This window comes from Canis lupus, chromosome 9, assembly GCF_048164855.1.
Source record: "Canis lupus baileyi chromosome 9, mCanLup2.hap1, whole genome shotgun sequence".
NCBI classification, from domain to species: domain Eukaryota; kingdom Metazoa; phylum Chordata; class Mammalia; order Carnivora; family Canidae; genus Canis; species Canis lupus.
This window is the reverse complement of record NC_132846.1, coordinates 42,157,796-42,178,676: the sequence shown is the minus strand read 5'-3', so window position 1 is coordinate 42,178,676 and position 20,881 is coordinate 42,157,796. Positions and strand designations below refer to the sequence as shown.

At 35.0% G+C, this 20,881-nt stretch overlaps 1 protein-coding gene and 1 pseudogene across 14 annotated transcripts in view; one reads left to right on the top strand and one right to left on the bottom strand.

Annotated features, from left to right (window-relative positions):
- GPHN (gephyrin) overlaps positions 1-20,881 on the bottom strand; it is a 625,629-nt gene that overhangs the window by 492,083 nt on the left and 112,665 nt on the right. The gene's annotated exons all lie outside the window — the stretch shown is intronic.
- LOC140639425 (small ribosomal subunit protein eS24 pseudogene) lies at positions 11,163-11,542 on the top strand (annotated as a pseudogene).

The window sequence follows — 20,881 nt, the reverse complement described above, 5'->3', positions numbered from 1 at the left end:
AGATGCAAGCCATTAGAAACGACAAATACCCACCATTTGCTTCGATGTGGATGGAACTGGAGGGTATTATGCTGAGTGAAATAAGTCAATCGGAGAAGGACAAACATTATATGGTCTCATTCATTTGGGGAATATAAAAAATGGTGAAAGGGAATAAAGGGGAAAGGGGAAAAAAAGGAGGGAAAGGGGAAAAAATGAGTGGAAATATCAGAAAGGGAGACAGAACATGAAAGACTCCTAACTCAGAATCGAATTAGGGGTGGTGGAAGGGGAGGTGGGCGGGGGGTGGGGGTGACTGGGTGACAGGCACTGAGGTGGGCACTTGATGGGATGAGCACTGGGTGTTATTCTATATGTTGGCAAATTGAACACCAATAAAAAATACTTTATATTACAAAAAAAAAAAAAAAACCTCTGAGTTGCAGCCAAAGCTGTTCTAAGAGGGAAGTTTCTAGCAATATAGGCCTACTTCAGGAAACAAGGAAAATCTCAAATAAACAACCTAACCTTAGACTTACAGAAGCTAGAAAAAGAACAAAACCCAAAACCAGTTAGAAGGAAGGAAATAATAAAAATTAATGCAGTAATAAATGATACCAAAGCTAAAACAGCAAAAGAACAGATCATGAAACGGGGAGCTAGTTCTTTGAAAAGATCAACAAAATTGATAAACCTCTGGCCAGACTCATCAAGAAAAAAAAAGAGAGAGAAAGATGGGGGCGGCGGGTGGTGGGGCGGGGAAGGACTCAAACACACAAAATTACAAATGAAAGAGGAGCAATAAAAACTGATGCTACGGATATACAAAAGACTGTAAGAGAATATTATGAAAAATTATGTATTAACTAATTGGACAACCTAGAAGAAATGGATAAATTCCTAGAAATGTATAGCCTACCAAAACTGGACTAGGAAGAAACAGGAAATTTGAACAGGCCGATTACCAGTAATGACTTGAATCAGTAGTCAAAAAGCTCCCAACAGCCCAAAGTCCAGGACCAGATGGCTTCACAAATTCTACAAAAACACTTAAAGAGGAGTTAATACCTATTCTTTTCAACCCTCTCCAGAAAAACAAACAGAAGAGGAAGGAAAACTTCCAAATTCATTCTATGAGGTCAGCATTACTGATACCAAAACCAGAGAAAGACATTACAAACCAAAAGAGAACTACATGCTAATATCTCTGGTGAACATAGGTGCAGAAATCCTCAACAAAATATTGGCAAACTGAATCCAGCAATCCGTCAAAGAGAGAGAGAGAGAGAAAGAGAGAGAAAGAAGAGAGGAGAGGAGAGGAGAGGAGAGGAGAGGAGAGGAGAGGAGAGGAGAGGAGAGGAGAGGGAAGAAAGAAGAGAAGAGAAAGAAGAGAAGAGAAGAAAAGAGAAGAGAAGAGAAGAAAAAAGAAAAGAAAAGAAAAATCATTCACCACAATCAAGTGGGATTTATTCCTGGGATGCAAGAAGGGTGGTTCAATATCACAAATCAATTGATGTGCTACATCACTTCAGTAAGAGAAAGGATAAAGATCATATGATCATTTCAATAGATGTAGAGAAAGCTTTTGACAAAGTACAATACCCAAGCATGATAAAAACCCTCAACAAAGTAGGTTTAGAGGGAACATACTTCAACATAATAAAGGCCTAATATGAAAACCCCACAGCTAACATCATACTCAATGGTGAAGAAACTGAGGCCTTCTTCCCTAAGGTGAGGAACAAGACAAGGATGTCTGTTCTCACCACTTTTATTCAACTTGGCATGGAAGTTCTAGCCACAGCTGTCAGGCAATACCACAAAATAAAAGGCATCCAAATTGGTAAGGAAGGAGGATTATTTTTCACTATTTGCAGATTACATGATACTGCATATAGAAAACCCTAAGGACTTCACCAAAAATCTACTAAACTGATAAATGCATTCAGTAAAGTCCCAGTATACAAAATCAACATAAAGAAATCTGTTGCATTTCTATACAATGAAGCCAGAGAAAGAGAAATTAAGCCATCAAGCTCACTTACAGTTGCACCAAAGATAATAAGATACCTAAGAATAAACCTAAACCAAGACGTGAAAGACTTGTACTCTGAAAAGTGTAATAAACCATTGAAGAAAGCAATTGAAGGCGACACAAAGAAATGGAAAGACATTCCATCAGCATGGGTTGGAAACATAATATTGTTACAATATCTATACCACCGAAAGTAATCTACACATTTAATGCAATCCCTATCAAAATACTAATAGCATTTTTCACAGAACTAGAGCAATTCTAGTATTTGTTTGGAACCACAGAAGACCCTTAATAACCATAATAATCTTGTAAACAAAATAAAATTGGAGCTATCAAGGTTCTAGACTTCAAGTTATACTGTGAAGCTGTAGTAATCAAAATAGTATGGTACTGGCACAAAATTAGACACACAGTTGAATGGAACAGAACTGAACGCCTATAAATATAGGTACAGTTATATGCCCAATTAATCTTTGATAAAGGTAGTGAGAATACACAGTGGGAAAAAGACAGTCTTTTCAGCAAATGGTTTGGGGTGACTGGACCACTTTTCTGCCATACACCTTGAGACCATGACCTGAACAATTAATTTGACATCTGCCTTTATAGAGAGCTCTCACAATGAATTAAGAAAACTCAGTGTCACTAAAAAGCAAATACGAAAATTAGGCTGGCTACTTAATATCTGTAGTTCTTAATGTTCATATCTTTAAATGAGTATGTTAAAGTAATAAGTGGTCATGATTCTTTCACCTCTAAGAATGCAACTATTCTAAATAAATTGCCTGATTTAATGACATTTTTCAGTTCACTTAAACATGTTATAAAGTGTCTGCCCACTCTGTACTGGTTACAGGACCCAGTGCTCTAGAGAATTAAATAGAAGATTCATTTCCCATTGATAGAATCTTAAGCTATTGTGGAGATTATCTGAAGAGAGGTATCTGTTAAGAAACAACACGGTGGGGCACCTGACTGGCTCAGTTGGTGGGAGTGTGGGACTTTTGATACTGGGGTTTTGAGTCTGAGCTCCATGTTGGGTGTAGAGATTACATACATACATAGTATAAGTCAAAAAAAATAAAACCAACATGGTGTGGTGTGGTGTTTTTCAAAGTGTGTCACAGGGCAGCCCAGGTGGCTCAGCGGTTTGGCGCCACCTTTGGCCCCAGGCATGATCCTGGAGTCCCAGGCTCCCTACGTGGAGCCTGCTTCTCCCTCTGCCTGTGTCTCTCCCTCTCACTCTCTCTGTGTCTCTCATGAATAAATAAATTAAACATTTAAGAAAAAAAAACAAAGTGTGTCACATTCAGAAACTTGGTATGGTGTTAAGGATATTATAGACAAAGCATTAAGTAACATCAAATTTCTTGTAGAAAGTTTTTCTTTTTTTAATTCTCTACCAATCCTTTTCTGTGTATCTATAAACATAAGCCATTAACATCTTGAACACTTAGTATTCTTGCTTTTCAACAGAGAGGCTCAGGCTGAGAACATTCTGTGGGCAACATTCTCTAGTAGAATTTAATGAAATATGTATGTGCTGTTATTCTTTTTTTTTAAAAGATTTTATTTATTTATTCATGAGAGAGACAGATGAAGAAGCAGGCTCCATGCAAAGGAGCCCGACGTGGGACTCGATCCCGGGTCTCCAGGATCACGCCCTGAGCTGAAGGCAGTGCTAAACCGCTGATCCACCCAGGATTCTTTCTTTATAGCTAGTCATACTTTTTATCACTGTGCAATAACACAAAGGTTTATTTGGAAGTTTTTAAAAAGTGAGTTTAAAAATGCTAACACTGGAAAGAGGATACACTGTTCTAAGTATTGCCAAAATTAGTGATGTCATCCTTTTCTTGCCTGGATAGTTTTAATTTATATTTAATCACAACACAAGAGAAATTTTAGGAGAGATGGATCAAAGATACTATTCAGTCTTTATTCATTATTAAGCAATGTCCTAACAACATGTATATGCTATACTTTCAGTCCTCAATCTGAAAATGGGACTGTTCACTTGTCCAAAATATGCTGGTTTCTAGGCATGATATTATTCTTTCTACAATTAGGGGCAAAAAAGTACAGAAGTGTCCCTTTACTGGGACAGACACTGTGCATCCAATGATGAAATTTCGTCAGTCACACTTCTGTATACAGTGAAATCTCACGAGACCTGTGGAGACAGGCAAAATCCCAGTTTTTTCTCTTGCTTTATTCAGTAATCGTATGTACAAGTCTGTCAAATATCTTAGAATGAGATTGGTCAAAAAACACAGAGCAGAATTTAATACCAGAAGGAAGATTTGCATGTATTATTCATTTCTCCTTGGTGTAGATGTATAGATACTGTTTAGAATTTGATTGGCAAATCTTACCATAATTTAATAATACTCTGGGTTACTTTGTGGTGCGGCTGGGTGGCTCAGATGGTTCAGTGTCTGACTCTTGATTTCAGGTTGCGTCATGAACCTTGGGATCAAGCCCTGTGTGGTGTTCTGCACTTAATGGGGAGTCTGTTTGAGAGTCTTTTTCTCCCTCTCCTTGTGCTCCTACCCCAGGTGATGTGCATGTGTTTGCTCTCTCTCTCTCACTCTCCTTATAAAATAAATAAATATTTTTAAAAGGGGAATATACTAGTCTTAATTACATGGATTCTGTTGACAACACTAAGGGATTGACATGAGGTTATTTCAGCTCTTCCTGTTACTTCCACCAATAATTTCCACTCCCACCAATCCCCCAAATAAAGTTGGGTTATATACAGTATGCTTGCCATGGAAATTTAAGATAAATCTTTTAGACTTCTACTCTTTCAGGCATATTGCTATCCTGAAACCCCTCTTATATACATATCACTGGTATCATTATATACATTTTCAAGATAGGAAAAAAAAAGTAGCAAGAAGTTTAGTAAATTGACTAAGGTCTCTCAATAAATGACTGAACTATGATTGATTTCTTAGGATGACTGAGTTTAGTTCTCATTCTATTATACCACATTGTTTCTTTCTTGAGAAAAAGAAATTCACATTTATTACAAAATATGTAAAAGCTGAACATTTCCTATATAAAAGAATTATGCTTCCCTGAACAGTTCCTATACAAAATAATTACGCCTCCCTGAAAAACCTTTAGAAGAGTTTCATAGAAGCAATGCACCTTGACATAATAAAGGCTATAGATGGCAAACCCACAGCTAACATCATACTCAACCATGAAAGATGGAAAGCAATTCCTCTAAGATCAGGAACAAGACCTGGGTGCCTCTCACCACCTGTTATTCAGAGAAGTACTGTGTTCTACCTAAAGCATTTTGACAAAAACATATCCAAATCAGAAATAAAGAAGTAGTTATTTGCAAGTAACATGATCATATATATATAAAATCCTAAAGACTTAACCAAAAAGTTGTTGAAAATAATCAATGAATTCAGTAAAGTTTCGGTATATAAAATCAACATAAAGAAATCAGTGGCATTTCTACACACAAACAACAAGACATCTGAAAAACAAATAAAGACAATCTCATTCATGAGAGCATCAAAACCAATAAAATACTTAGGTGTGAATTTAACCAAGAAAGTGAAAGATTTATACAATGAAAACTACAAGACTTTGATGAAAGAAAATGAAGAAACAAATGGAAAGATATCCTATGTTCACAGACTGGAATAATATATGTATTTAAAATGTCCACACTACACAAAGACCCCTATAGATTCAATGTATTCCCTACCAAAATTCCAATAGCATTTTTCACAGAAATAGAAAAAAAAAATCCTAAAATTTGTATTGAACCACAAAAGACCCTAGATGGCTAAGCAAAAGGCATTATATTTTCTGATTTGAAACTCTACTACAAAGATATAGCAATTAAAACAGTGTGGTACTGACATTAAATAGATAAATAAACTAATGGGACAAAAATAGGGAACCCAGAACCAACCACTCATATATTTAGTCTACTAATATTTCACAAGGGAGCTAAGAACACTCAATGAAAAAAGGATAATTTCTTCAACAAATGATGTTGGGAAAACTGATAACCACATACAGAGAAATGAAATTGGACCCCTGTCTTAGACCACTCAAAAAAAAAAATAACTCATAAGGAATTAAAGACTTAAACATAAGACCTGACACTATAAAACTTATAGAAAAAAGGTATAGAGAGGAAGCTCTTTGGCATTGATTTTGGCAATGACTTTTTGGAGAAGATACCAAAAATACAAGCTTTAACAAAACCAGAAATAAACAAGAGACACTACATCATACTCAAAGGCTTCTGCAGAGCAAAATAATCAACAAAATGAGAAGATCAAACTACAGAATGGGATAAAGTATTTGCAAACCATTTATCAGATAAGCAGTTAATATCCAAAATTATTAAGAACCCAGAATTTAATAACAAAAATAGAATCTAATTTGAAAAATGAGCCTGGGTGGCTCAGCGGTTCAGTGTCTGCCTTCAGCTTGAGGGCATGATTCCAGGATCCAGGATCAAGTGCCACATTGGGCTCCTTGCGAGGAGCCCGCTTCTCCCTCTGCCTATGTGTCTGCCTCCATCTCTGTTTCTCATGAATAAATAAAATCTTTTTTAAAAAATGGGCAGAAAAACTGAATAGACATTTCTCCAAAGAAGATATCCAAATGACTGACAAGTATATGAAAAGGTGGTCACTAATCATCAAGGAAAAGCAAATCAAACCAGTAAGAGAGAATACCTCATACCTGATAGAATAGCAGTCATCAGGAATATAAGAGATGACTGTTGGCCAGGATGTGAAGAAAAGGGCACTGCTGGTGAGGAAGGTAACTGGTTCAGCCACTTTGAATAACAGTATGGAGCTTGCTCCAAAAATTAAAAATAGAACTGCTATATGATCCCATACTCTCACTTCTGTGTATATATCCAAAATATATATACATATACATGAAAATAGGATGTTGAAGAGACATCTGTACTCCTATGTTTACTGCAGTATTATTAATGATAGCTAAGATATGGAAACAACCTAAGTGTTCATCAGCAGATAAAGAGATAAAAAAGATGTCTCTCTCTTACTGTGTGCGTGGGTGTGTGTGTGTCTCTCACACACACATACAACATACACACACATACACACACACATGCTGGAATATTATTCAACCATGAGAAAAAAGGAAATGCTGCCATTTGTGATAACATGGATGGACTTAGAGGGCATTATGCCAAGTGTAATAAGCCAGACACAGACAAATATGGCATGGCATAACTTATATATGGAAACTTAAAAAGCTGAACTCATAAAAACAGAAAGCAGAATGATGATTAGGAGAGGCTGAGGAAAAGGATAATTGGGGAGATGTTGTTTAAGGGTAAAAACTTCCAATAAGGGTAAAAACTTCCAACGAGAGATAAACAGGTGCTGCAATTTAATGCACAGCATAGTGATTATAGTCAACAGTACCGTATCATAAATTTCAAAGTTGCTAAGAAACTAAATAATTATTCTCATCATAAAAAAAGAAGAACTATGTGATGGGATGGAGGTGTTAGACAACACTAAGGTGGAAACCATATTGTAATATTTGGATGTATCAAAACAACACATTGAATACCTTAACCTTCCACAATATTATGTTAATTATATCAATAAATATTTTAAAAATATCTTTAATGAAATGCATAAATATCTGGCCATTTAAGCAAAACTGGTTGTTCATATTTGAATTGTAGGAGTTCTGTGTATATCCTAGGATATAAATTCTTTAACACAGTTTGCAAATATTTTCTCATAGTCTCTGGCATGCTAATTCATTTTCATAATGGTATCTTTTGATAAACTGAAGTTTTTAATTTTGATGAAATCTAACTAATCAATTTTTTTTGCTTATTGCTTTTTATGACCTGTCCAAGAAACATTTCTCCATCAGTAAGATACAAATAAAAGTTTTCTTGTAAAAGCTTTATAGTTTTTAGGCCTATTTGTCTCAAATTACTTTCTGTGTTTGATGTGAGGTAGAAGAAATCCCTATGCTTTTGTTGAATGGAACATAACATACTTTTCCAATGAATGGAAATCACTGTGTATTATATTTTACCCAAATATACCAGGTTTTATTTTCCCAAATGTGAAAACAGGGGTACTGGAGATGTTATTTGTTCAGTGTACTTCTAGACTTAAAAAGATTTGAGAGTGTAAGTAATCACAAATAACATGACCGTGTCTTTATAGCAGTCTTTTAGGTGACAAATCAGAAAATCTGAACCACCCTGGAAACAGAAATCTGTATGTGGTAAGTAATATTGTCGGAGAAAGGCACTGATTATGGTAAATGACCTAATGCAGTTCTGGTATAAAAATATCAGTTGAAGAGCTCCATTCTAATCTGGTGTCCAATCCAGATGGAATGCCTGAATATTAAAGTGACCAATTATAATGTAAGTGTTGAGATGTACTTTCTCATATACTTTAATCTTCATCACAAAGAAAGCAAACACGAACTTTGAAAAACTGAAAGTTTTATCTGCTACTGTAATACTGACTAGGTGATTCAGTTTGTTACCTTTGTTGGTGAGTTTCATAGCCAGCAGCAGTATCAATACAGAATTACAAAAAAGAAGATGCTCTATTATTGAAAAATTTGTGTAAAGTGTGGATGTTTCTTAATCTGACTCCGATGTGTACTTTATATTTCTTATACCAAACACAAAAATATTAATTTTATCAATCTTAGAACATCCTATTACTCACTTAAGAGAGACAGGAAAGTAGAGTAAATATAAATGAATGAAAATAGCAAAACTACTTATTTTAGTAGAGTATCTTATTTTTCCAGCGTTTGAGTCATAGAAGACATCAAATTTTTATATATGTAAAACTTGTTATATGAGTAAAATACAAATAAAGAATACAATACAGAATACAATAAAGAATTCTTAGGCATATAGTAGTAACCATAACTCTCATACTAGCAAAATAGCCATTTTACAAATGTCCTTTTCTGGAACACAAATAATTTCTGTGATTTTTTTTTTCTGCCAGTTGAACAATCATGTCAGTTCTTTTTTTTGTTGATAGGATACATGACATTGACTTTTGAATACTGAACAGCCTTGGATACCAAGAACACATGTCATTTGGTCTTGGTGTATACTTTCTTTTTATACATTGTTATTTAATTTATTAATATTTACTGAAGACTTTTTGCATCTGTATTCATGAGAGATGTTGGTGTGTATTTTCTTTGTATTGTCTTTGTGTGGTGTTGGTTCTGGGTAATACTGGCTTCATAAAATGAGTTAGGAACACTACCTGTTGTCTTCTTTTCTATGTCCTAGGAGAGACTTTGTAAAATTTTTCTTTGAATATTTGGTAGAATTCTCCAATAAAAACCTCTGGACTTAAGAGATTTGGCGGGGGGGAGGTCTGCACTTTAAAAATTATGAATTTAGTTTCTTTAATAGGACTATTCAGATATTCAGAATTACCTTATCTTGATTGAGTTTGATAGCTTTTTTAAATTTTTATTTATTTATGATAGTCACACAGAGAGAGAGAGAGAGAGGGGCAGAGACACAGGCAGAGGGAGAAGCAGGCTCCATGTACCGGGAGCCCGACGTGGGATTCCATCCCGGGTCTCCAGGATCGCGCCCTGGGCCAAAGACAGGCGACAAACTGCTGCGCCACCCAGGGATCCCGATAGTTTTTGGTTTTAGAGGAATTGATCCATTTATTCTAATTCATTAAATTTATGAAGGTAAAGTTCTTTGTAGTATTCCTTTATTACCCTTTTTACTGCCTACATGATCTACCAAGTAATTTCCTCTGTCACTTCTGATTTTAATAACTTGCATTTTCTCTGTTTCATTGTTACTTTTACTACAGGTTTGTTAATTTTATTAACCTTTCCAAAGAACCAGCTCATTGCTTCACTGATTTTTCTCTATTGTTTTCCAAGGTTTAATTTTATTAATTTTTTATTTTATAATTTTCTTCCTTTTGTTTACTTTGGGTACATTTTGCTTTTTTTTAGTTTTTAATAGTAGGAACTTGGATTATTGAATTTGAGGCCTATCATTTTTCTGATATAAGCATTTTGTGTTATCAGGTTTTTTGGCTCTGCTATAACTCCATCCATAACTTCATATATTGTATTTTCATTTTCACTTAGTTCTGTGTTTTGTTTTGTTTTGTTTTTTAGTTCCTTTGAGACTTCTTTGACCCTTGGGCTGTTTAGCAGTACATTATTTAATTTCCAAAAATTGGAGATTTTTTTTGTTCTTACATTACTGATTTCTAGTTTGACTCAATTATAGTCAGAGAACATACTCTGTATTGTTTCAGTTCTTTTAACTTGTGGGGTTTGGTTTATAGTCCAGAATATGGTCTAACTTGATTGTTTCTAGGGAACCTGAAAAAATGTTTATTCCGCTGTTTTCAATGGAGTCTATAAACGTCATTTATATCCTACTGCTTGGTCATATAGTTGAGTTCCTTTGTATCTCTGCTCATTTTCTGTTTAATAGTTCTAGCATATGATGCAAGTGGGATGCTGAAGGGACTGACTGTAAATTTTGGCTGTGTCCATCTCTCTTTTCAGTTCTTAGTTTTTATGTATTTTGAAGCTCTGGTCTTTGGTTCAGTACACATTTAGGATTCCGTGTCTTCTTGGTGGGTTGACCCTGTTATCATTATGTGAGATTCCATTTTGTTCCTAATAATTCTCATTGATCTGAAGTCTACTTTACCTAATAATGGTATATCTATCTTCGATTTTTCAATTAATGTTTTTAGATCCTTTTAACCTACTTATGTTCTTATATTTGACATGAGTTTCTTATAGACAGCATGTAGTTGGGTTGTGCTTTTATCCATTTGGTTAAGTTCTTTTTTTTTTTTCTATTTTTAGGGGGGTACATTAAAGTAATTCTTGATATGTAAGGGCTCAAATCTACCATTTTTGATCCCCTGTTTCTCAGGGTTCTATTTCTGTTTTCTTGGTTTACTTATGGATTACCTGAATATTTTTTAGAATTTTGTTTTAATTAGAATGTTCTTTACTGTATCTCTTTTTTAACTTTTCTTAGTGGTCGTTATAGGTGTTAAAATGAACATACAGTCTCTTTTCCTCCCTGGCTGCTTGAAGCTCAGCCGCCATCATGAACGACACAGTAACTATCCAGACCAGGAAGCTCATGACCAACTGACCACTTCAGTGGAAACAGATGGTCATTGATGTTCTTCACCCTGGGAAGGCAATAGTACCTAAGACAGAAATTCGGGAAAAACTAGCCAAAATGTACAAGATCACACCAGATGTCATATTTGTATTTGGATTCAGAACCCAATTTGGTAGTGGCAAGACAATTGGCTTTGGCATGATTTATGATTCCTTGGATTACGCAAAGAAAAATGAACCCAAACACAGACTTGGAAGACATGGCCTGTATGAGAAAAACAGCACAAAGAATGCAAAAACAGAATGAAGAAAGTCAGGGGAACTGCAAAGGCCGATGTTGGTGCTGGCAAAAAGAAGTGAGCTGAATATTGGACAACAGGAGTAAAGATTCTGCAGTGGCTTTATCTGTAGTGATTCTGTAGATTTTTCATGAGAAGCTTAATAAACTAAAAACATTAATGTGAAAAAAATAAATAAAATGAACATACATATGTCATCAGAGTCTACTGGTTGGTGTCACCATTTATCACTTCAAGTAAAGTATAGAAAACTCCCTTTCATTTAGGCCATCTTGTTTTTATATTTATATTTAAAATATAATTGTTACAAGTATTTACTCGTACTAAGCACATCAGATGAGATTATAATTTTTGCTTCCATCATCAAATATGATTTTAAAAAATCATAAGGATAGTCTATCATATTTACTCTTTTTTATGGTCTATTCTATTGGCCTTTTTCTAAATGTCTGAGACTTCTTTTATTATTTTCTACTTAGAGAACATAGGTCAGCTGATCTTTAAAGGTAAGTGTATAACAGGGGAAGTTGGGGAGGATGCATGAGGTAGGTGATAGGGATTAAGAAGTGCACTTGTGAAGAGCACTGGGTGATGTATGGAATTGTTGAATCACTATATTTTACACCTGAAACTAATATAATACTGTATATTAACTATACTGGAATTAAACTAAAATGAAATTTAAAATTTTAAAGAAAGGTATGTGTACTACTTTTAAATTTGTCTGAAATTTTTTTATTTCCTATTCATTTCTGAAGGATATTTGCTAAATACAGAATTTGTGGTTAATGGTTCTTTTCTTTCAGCATTTGGAAAATGTTATGTGGCCTCCTTCTGATTTCTATGATGTCAAGTGAGAAATTCACAGTCTCTGGTAGTACTTTCCTATAAGTAGTACATTGTTTCTCTCTGATTTAAGATATTTGGCCTTGACTTTTATTTTTTAAAGTTTAATTATGATATGATTTGGCATGGAATTTTGGGGGGTCTGCTCTATAGGTTCATCTCTTTTATTAAATAGATATAATTGTTACCCATTTGTCACCCTTTTTTTTTCTGTAAATTATTTTCAGCTCTATTCTCTTTCTCTTCTTCTTTCAGTTCTCCAGTAATAGAAGTTTAGATCTTTTGATATTGTTTTATAGGCTCTTAAGTCCATTTTTGTGAGTGTCTGTGTGTGTGCGTGTTTTAAAATCTGTTGCTGTTGTTCAGAGAGCTTATTTTCTAAAGTTCACTTTCTACTCTCATGTTCATTTGTTATCCAGCCTATCCAATGAGTTTTAAACTTTTGTGTTTGTATATTTGAATTCTATAATTTCCATTTAGAAATTCCCATGTCTTGTATTTGGTGAGATTTTTAAAGTGTATTTGTAATTGTTTATTGAAGCATTTTTATGATGGCTACTTTTTTTTTTTTTTTAGTTTTTTAAATATTTATTTATTTGAGAGAGAGAGAGAGCAAGCATGGGAAGGGGTGGAAGGAAAGCAAGAGGGAAACTTTAGCAGACTTCTTGCTGGGCTCAGAGTCCAATCTGGGGCTTGATCTTATGATCCTGAGACCATGCATGACCTGAGCTAAAACCAAGAGTTGGATACTTAACCAAATGTGACACCCAGGGGCCCTATAATGGCAACTTTAAAATCCTTGTCAGATAATTGTAACATCGGATCCCTCTGTTTGTGACTTTGTTTTTTCATTAGTTTTGATTTTCCTTCATCCTAGTATAAGCAGTGTCTTTTTAGTTGTAATCTGCAAATGGTATATTGTTATTCATTTTATTTAAAGCTTACACCTTAGCAAGTAATCATATTGTGTCAGTTCAGTGTATAAGTCTTGGCCCACTTATGGAGGCTGCAGTTCCAATGATAATTTAGTGCTGAGTTTTTGTAGTGCTATTACGAACTTGTTTCACCTTATGCTGCTGGGAATCCTGTTTGGTCCTTAATGGTGACATCCTTGGGTGTGGAAAGAATGTCCCTGGTCTGATTCTGCTAAGTAAGGGATAGGAGATTTCATTCCTGTGGGACAGAAGGCTTTTCCCTTGGTCCTCTCCCACCCTAGTTGGTGCTATTAGTATAGAATGGAAGGAGTTCCTCAATTACCTGAGCTGCAATTTTTGCCCTTGAGTGTGGACTCAGGTCAAGTCTGGGTGCCTTTTCATTAGTTGAGTGGTTGAATTGGGCAATGCAGAGCTGTTGTGTTGTTATTCAAATTATGGGGTCCCTCATCAATTGCCTTCCTTTTCTTCATCTTTTATTAGAGTTCTCCTTTGACAATCTGGTGTATTATTTCCAGATTTTTTTAGTTGTTCTTTGTATAGAGGAGCATGGAGAGATGAATCTAGGTCATTGTTCCCCAAACTGGAAATTCTGTTTTGTTTTAAGATTTTATTTACTTATTCATGAGAGACACAGAGAAAGAGGCAGAGGCAGAGGGAGAAGCAGGCCCTCTAAGGGACTTGATCAGCAGCCTGATGTGGGATCCTGGGACTCTGGGACCATGCCCTGCATCCAAGGCAGATGCTCAACCACTGAGCTGCCCAGGCATCCAGGTTGTTTGTTTGTTTGTTTGTTTGTTTGTTTGTTTTAATAAAGAAATGATCAAAGTACTATAATGAGGATTTGAGAGTTATTTTACTTTGGTACTAATATTCCATTGTTTGGATGTATCACAGTTTATTTGTCCTTTTACCTACTAAAGGATCTCTGTTGCATTTCAGTTTTGACAATTATGAATAAAGCTACTATAAACATTTTCAAGTAGGTATTTGTGTGGATATAAATTTTCAGTTCATTTGGAGAAATATCAAGGAGCACAACTGCTGGATTATATGGTAAGAGAATTTATCATAAGAAACTACTAAATTGATTTCTTTTTTAATATTTTATTTATTTATTCATGAGAAACACGGATTGAGAGAGGCAGAGACACAGGCAGAGGGAGAAACATGCTCCATGCAGGGAGCTCGATGTGGGACTAGATCCCGGGTCTCCAGGGTCACACCCTGGGCCGAAGGTGGTGCTAAGTTTACTCTGAGCCACCCGGGCTGCCCTAAATTGATTTCCAAAGTGACTGCACCATTTTGCATTCCCACTATAATGAATGAGTTCCTGTTGCTCCATATCCTTGCCAGCATTTGGGAGTATCATTTTTTTAGATTTTGGTTATTCTAATGGGTATGTAGTAGTCTCTGTTGTTTCATCTTGCAATTCCCTAATGACATGATTTTGAGCATCTTTTCACATGCTTATTTGCCACTTGTATATATCTTTTTTGGTGGGATATCCACAGAGATATTTGCCCATATTTTAACCATTTTGTCTTTTTTGTTTTTGAGTTTTAAAAGTTCTTTACATATTTTGGATAAAAGTCCTTAAGTGTCTTTTGCAGATATTTCCTCCCAGGCTGTGGCCTGTCTTCACATAAAAGCACTTGACAGTGCTTTTTTGCAGAACAGAAGTTCTTACTTTTAATGAAGTCCAGCTTATTTTTAATTTCATGGTTCATGCCTCTGGTGTTGTATGTTAAAAGTCATTGCTATACCCTGGCTCACTTAGATTTACTTTTCTATTATGAGAATTTTATATTTTTGTACTTTACATTTAGATCTAAAATCTATTTTGAGTTAATCCTCTGTCCATTTTTAAATTGGGTTGCCTTTTTTGTTGCTGAATTGAAAGAGTTCATATCCCTCATCACATGACTTGCAAAATTTTCTTTCGGTCTGTAGGTTCTATTTTCTTGATGTCTTTGAAACATAATTTTAAAAAATTCTGATGATGTCCTATTTATCTTTTTTTTATAGCTTATACTTATGATGTTCTATTTAAGTAACCATTTCCTGACCCAAGGTCACAAAGATTTATTCCTAACAGCTTTAGAACTTTATCTCCTACAATTTGATCTATGATCCATTTACAATTAATTTTTGTTTATAATGTGAGGTAGGGGACCAACTTCATTCTTTTGCAGATGGATATCCAGTTGTCACTTGGATCACTAATCACTTGTCACTAATCAAGTTTTTTTTTTTAAGATTTTTATTTATTTATTCATGACAGACACACACACACACTCACACAGAGTGAGAGAGAGAGAGAGAGAGAGGCTCCATGCAGGGAGCCTGACGTGGGACTCGATCCCAGGTCTACAGGATCACGCCCTGGACTGAAGGCAAGCGCTAAACTGCTGAGCCACCCGGGCTGCCCACTAATCAAGTTTTTTGATCACCATTTTCACTCACTTCTTACAGCTTTTGAGGAAACATTCCCTCTTTTTTGCTATACTTCAGAAATTCTTTTTGAGGGATGCCTGGATGGCTCAGCGATTGAGTGTCTGCCTTTGGCTCAGGGCATGATCCTGGAGTCCCAGGAGTAAGTCTCACATCCAGACTCCCTGCATGGAGCCTGCTGCTCCCTCTGCCTACATCTCTCTGTCTCTGTCTCTGTCTCTCTCTCATGAATAAACACATAAAATCTTTAAAAAAAAAAAAAGAAATTCTTTTTCAAAGATTGACAAACTCATTTCTTATTTATCTGAAAATAGCTTTGTTTTGACTTCCTCTTAGGGAGTACTTTCCCCCTTCACTCAAGGCATACCATTACCATTTAGGTTAGTAGTTATTTTCTCTTAGCATTTTGAAGTTATTATTATATCATCTTGCAGCTTCATTTGAGCTATTAAGCCATCCATCAAGCTAATTGCCATTTCTTTGTAATTGATCTTTTTACTTGGGTTGTTTTGAACACCTCTTTGTCTTTATGTACCACAATTTCAGTATAATATACCTGTATTATACTATGTATAGTATGGATTTCTGTTTATTTTCATTTGAGTGTTATCTCTTTTTCATTCTTTGTAGTCTTTCATTATTGTGCCAAGCCATAAGCGGAGTAATTTTTTTTTTTTAATTGTCTCAATCCTCACAACTGCCCTTTTTACACATAAGGATACTGAGACTCAGGGACGCCTGGGTGGCTCAGCAGTTGAGCGTTTGCCTTCAGCTCAGGTTGTGATCCTGGAGTTTGGGGATTGAGTCCCACATGGGGCTCCCTGCATGGAGCCTGCTGCTCCCTCTGCCTACATCTCTACCTCACTCTCTCTCTGTGTCTCTCATGAATAAATAAATCTTTTTTTTTTAATTTTTATTTATTCATGATAGGCACACAGTGAGAGAGAGAGAGGCAGAGACACAGGCAGAGGGAGAAGCAGGCTCCATGCACCGGGAGCCCGACGTGGGATTCGATCCCGGATCTCCAGGATCGCGCCCTGGGCCAAAGGCAGGCGCCAAACCGCTGCGCCACCCAGGGATCCCTGAATAAATAAATCTTTAAAAAATTATCAAATTATATCTTTAAAAAAATATTTATCTGGGTCATATATAGTCAACAAATATTTGATAAATTAGTCTACTTGTCTAAAGTAAAATACTGTTTATTTTTATTGTTATTCTATTTCCACATAAGTCAGTTATAGGTGTAATGAAGTACTCTTGTATTTCCTCAAATCAGAAAGCTTTGAATTTAAAGAAGGAAGTTTGTATTTCTTATCTAACAATTTGATTACATATTTTATCATTAATGTTAATATTCCCTGAGGAGAATATTTCAGTCCTTTATATGCAGTCAGCTCTACATTGTCTACTGTGGTAAAATATGCCTTTGTGCTACCTCCTAAATGTATTAGTTGCCATGGCATTGGGGTATAAATGTTCAGGTTTATTTTTTTTTTAATTTTTATTTATTTATTTATGATAGAGAGAGAGAGGCAGAGACACAGGCAGAGGGAGAAGCAGGCTCCATGCACCGGGAGCCCAATGTGGGATTCGATCCCGGGTCTCCAAGATCACGCCCTGGGCCAAAGGCAGGCACCAAACCACTGCACCACCCAGGGATCCCAACGTTCAGGTTTAATATCAGCCTATGTGTCAGCCTAAGTCCAGTCCAATTCAGTCTTAATTGGATTATCTCGCTTACTTCTCACAATGTTGAGAATAAACTATAGGTTGTATTTTCTTTTATAGATGAGGAATTCTGATTCTTTGAAATTTTGCCAGAGTTTATACAAAGTATAAGTGGCAGAACGACTATTAGAATGTAGGAACTCTGGCTCTAGTATCTGCATTTGTAAACATTTACTGTGGGAATGTATGTAGCTTAACACTACTTTCTACTTTACTTGCATTTAAGTCTATTTTCTGAAGTTTAATCTCCTTTTGTAGATCATCTCCATTAGCAAAAGTTGATAAATTTACTATATATATGTGCATATATTTGTGTGTATATGTGTATGTATGTATCAGATGTGAATGAATATACACACACAAGCACAACTTAATATTAAACATTTGATATTAAAATATTAAGATAGTAGTAGGCTATAGAATAAGATCTATTAAATGAAATCTTGTTTCTAGCTATCATTGCAGTATAATTAAAATAGAAATTTAGATGTCTTTCTAAAAAGTATCTTAAAAAACAGATTTTGCTATTTTCTTCAGAAGATGATTTTAGTATGTAACCATATTTATATCAGAAGTGCTTATGTGTAATCTAAAATTTAAACTAAGAAAATATTTTTGACGTCATTAAGATGGACAATTGTTTGTCCTTTTAAAGCCCTTTAAAGAATAAAAGCAACTTTAATAATTGTGAATTAACCTTGACTAGATATTTTCCAGGTAAGAAACTAATATAGTTCAGGGTTATATGTAGGGTAGTTTTTACTAGTAATTTAGTAATGTGTTTCTTTTTGTCCTTCCTTAGAATTTACATGAGGGGCAATAGTGTCTTCTCTTAACTAAGGTTTATTACCTTGAATATAAGGCAGTTTTCAGGGCCACAGCCAGTGGCGGTAGTGGTGGTGGTGGTGGGCTATAACAAAGAAATGTGCTAGATAAGATGCCCGTAACACCAATGCAAACCCATTTTGTCTTAATAGCATTTATTTAAGGGCAACCAAGCATAGAAATTATACTCACTGCTATGTGGAATACTTTGTGGCAAATCTGGAATCTTTGCTTATGCTTTTATGTAGTTCCATAACAAGGTTATTTTTAAAACAACATACAAAACTGGAATTCCAACATTATTGGATTGACATTTCTAGTTGTAAATTAACACTTCCAGTTGTAAATCTTGAGGAAATTGGCATCAGACTTCAACATATTCTGTTTTCAGTAGGTTAGTGATCTATCATGCTATGGAAAAGAATATTAGTGCTTAAACTTCTTCAAAGCTACATAATTTGATCACTGCTCTCTTGAAAATCTTAACCATCAATTACCAATTAAAATGCCTGTGTCTTTGATTCGTTTATCTCCATCTATTGTTGTGTTAAAGCATTATTATCTTTTACTTGGACACTGTAATGCTTCCATTCTATCCTTCACATTACTGTTAAAGTTTCTACAGTTTAGCTCTAACTCTGTCATGGCCAAATAGAAATGTGTAGAATGATTCCCTGTTGCCCATTGTGTTTCTTTGACCTAACATTTCAGGCTGGTTTTGGTGATTTCATTATCCATCTACTTTTTCAGGTTTATCTCCCATTCTTTTTCTCTTTAAAATTCCCATCATTCATTTCTGGACCTCATAGGTAAGCCAAAATGTTCCCTAAGTAGCTCAACATCAATAGTACTTTTATGATTTTCTTTACACTGCTTTCTTCTTCTGTAGTGGCATTTCCTTGCCTCATGTTCAAAATCTATCAAATATTCTTAGTTCTAATCACTACTCCATGAAGACTTTTTTTTTTAAGATTTTATTTATTTATTCATGAGAGACACACAGAGAGAGAGGCAGAGACATAGGCACAAGGAGAAGCAGGCCCCATCCAGGAAGCCCGATATGGGACTCGATCACGGGACTCCAGGATCACACCGTGAGCCAAAGGCAGGCCTTCAACTGCAGAATCACCCAGGAATCCCTCCATGAAGACTTTCAAACCAAGTTTTACTTTAACTGTTTCTTTTTATAAAACTCATTTTCACTCTTGTAATTCCTTACATATTTGCTATCCCTCTTATTTTTTAAGTTTTTATTTTGGAAAATTTAAGGAATATATAAACAGTATGATATACCCTCATGTACCTATCAGGCAGATATAGAAGTTATCACTGAGTGAAGTAAGTCAATCGGAGAAGGACAAACATTATATGTTCTCATTCATTTGGGGAATATAAATAATAGTGAAAGGGAATATAAGGGAAGGGAAAAGAAATGTGTGGGAAATATCAGAAAGGGAGACAGAACGTAAAGACTGCTAACTCTGGGAAACGAACTAGGGGTGGTAGGAGGGGAGGAGGGCGGGGGGTGGGAGTGAATGGGTGACGGGCACTGGGGGTTATTCTGTATGTTAGTAAATTGAACACCAATAAAAAATAAATTTAAAAAAAAGATATAGAGGTTATCATTATGACATTTTTCTTTTATTCAAATCTTTCTCCAGGTCCAATTTCTAACCAGTTACTGTTAACTCTTTAAGGTAAAATTGGCATACATTAAAATTCATAAATGTTGGCTGTATAGTGTTTGACAATTAAGTGCACACATGAAACTATCTCCACTTTCATAATAATGTTTTTGTCTCTAGAACGTGTCTTTTTTTTTTTTTTTTTTTTTAAGAACGTGTCTTATGAGAGCCTTGCCAGTCTTCCTATCCTAAGGCAAGCACTGTTTAATTTTTTCACCATATATTTCTTATAAAAAATTTTTATTCTTCCTATGTAAATGGAATTATGCTTTCTATAACACTACATTTGATTAGCATAATGTTTCTGATCCTTAGCCTTAGTTATTGCTTGTTATTCACATTTTATTTCTAAGTACTGTTGCATTGTATATTTCTATCATTTATTCAGTTAATGAACATTTGGAGTTATTTTCAGTTTTTGCCTATTGTCAGTACAACTGCCATGGATATTTGCATATGTCTTTTTGTGGATACAGTTGATTCTCATTATTTGCAGTATATATGTTCTATAAAGTCACTGTGAATATTGAATAAACTAATACTGAACAATTTCTTCTAAAGGAAATATAAGATTAGGTTCCTGTAAGCCTCTGGTCACCATATTTTTGTCAACTGATTAATAAATAATCTTATTTCATATGTATTTCTGTTTAAGACACCTCATTAAATAAATGTTGATTCATTAACCTATGAATACATGTCCAAAAGCAACATGACTCATGTATAAATGAAGCTTATCTAAAACTCATGTTTTTCCTTAAGGCCTATAGATGTCTTGTACTCATAATACTTGATAGTACTTCAATACTACACTAGGGGGCCATTCTAAAGAGCAGTATTCCCAATAAAAAGTACAACACAAAACAGATGGCACTTAAAGAAACTACAAAAAGGATACTCATTTACAGAACGGAAGTTAAAGCAAGG